Consider the following 1,568-nt stretch of genomic DNA (forward strand, 5'->3'; position numbering starts at 1 on the left):
AGTTAATGTGCTCTCACCTGAGAGATACAGAGAGAGAGGCGGCAAAGCGAGAAATCTCTGCCTTCTCCATGGGGCATGGTCACCCTATAATCCTTTCTCCTCCCTTTCTCCCTTTTTTTTTGGATTTTGGACTTGCATGCACATGCCCTGGTATGTTTTTCAAGTTGCCGGACTGGAACCACACTGTCATCCGGTGGGATCCAGCTATCTTAACCACCAATCCACAAGCTGGCCTGCTTATGCCTTTTTTAAGTACAGAGAATGGTTCATCTAGCTGTAACCAGGTTATCTGATTTTTTACTGTACAAGGGTAATGTGCTGAGGATTCTCGGCCCAGGCTGATGTATGGAACTAGAGTGTTACAACGGGTTTAAGCTCTCCCTACTCGTGGGACTGAGAACATTCCCCTGTGGCCAGAATTTCTCTGATCCCGAACGAGGCCTGTGGGCAGCTGCACAGGTGTTTGCAGTTCACAGTTCTTCAACTACTTCCTATTTCCTTTCTTTCTTTAAAAAAAAAAATATTTTGAGGGACCAGCAGATGGCGCAGTGGTTACATTGCTGGACTCCCACATGGCCAAGTGTGGTTCAAGTTCCAAGACCTGGTGGCTTCAGAATCACGTTGGGTGCATATGTATGTGTGCCCAAGGCCCCAGGAGGAGAATAGAGAAGGGATTGTAGTGTGGCCATCCCCAACCCCCACTGGGGGGGTGGTTTCTCACTTTCCCTCTCAACTGTGTGTGTGTCTCTCTCTCTATCTGCAGTGAGGGCATGTGACCTAAGGCACACAAATCCCTTGAAAAAAAATTTTTTTAAGCCTATTCATTTATTTCTTCCAGGAGAGAGAGAGAGACAGAGAAAGGAACAGAGTAGCACATTCTACTCCTAGCCAGCCCATCTGGCATGCACAGGGAGAGCTCGAGACACGAACCTGGAGCCTTCCCATGAGGGCCCAGCATTACAGGGCATTGTGTTACTGCTGCACTGCCAGCTGGCCCCACATCCCTTTCTCTGCAGCATTAACTTCCCTACCTTAGGGGGGTGGCCCAGGCTCTCCTAATCTCTCTACTAGGAGAATTTACTTTTGTTTTTGTGTCCATAAGGGATGAGGCTTATCTGCTTGTTGTTTTGAGGCTACTAAATGGCTCTCAAGGGCTATTGCAATTAATTTGCATTTCATTAATTTGCAGAATAAATGAAAGCGTGCCAGGTGGACCCCAGTGAATGCTGGCTGATGTGCAGGCATGCTGTTGCAGTACCACCATCACGCCTCTCAGTGCTGTGGATTTAGGGGAAGTCCACCGAGGATGATGAATCAACAGCAGTGACAGCTCACCTCACCCTGGCCCGCTCATCTGGGTTAGAAGGATCTAGACTAAAATTTAAAAAAATGTTTTTTTAAAAAAATGTGCCAGAGGACATTTGTGCTTTTGAGAGAGGCAGAAAGAAAGAAACACCCCCAGTCGGATGTGGTCATGCTGCAGTCTTTTTCCCTCCAATTTTCCATTCCATCATGATTTTGGAAATGCATGCACATGTGTCCTGCATGCCTTTTTTTTTTTTTTTTTT

The sequence above is a fragment of the Tupaia chinensis genome, unplaced genomic scaffold (genome assembly GCF_000334495.1).
Source record: "Tupaia chinensis unplaced genomic scaffold, TupChi_1.0 Scaffold000099_1, whole genome shotgun sequence".
In the NCBI taxonomy this organism is placed as follows: domain Eukaryota; kingdom Metazoa; phylum Chordata; class Mammalia; order Scandentia; family Tupaiidae; genus Tupaia; species Tupaia belangeri.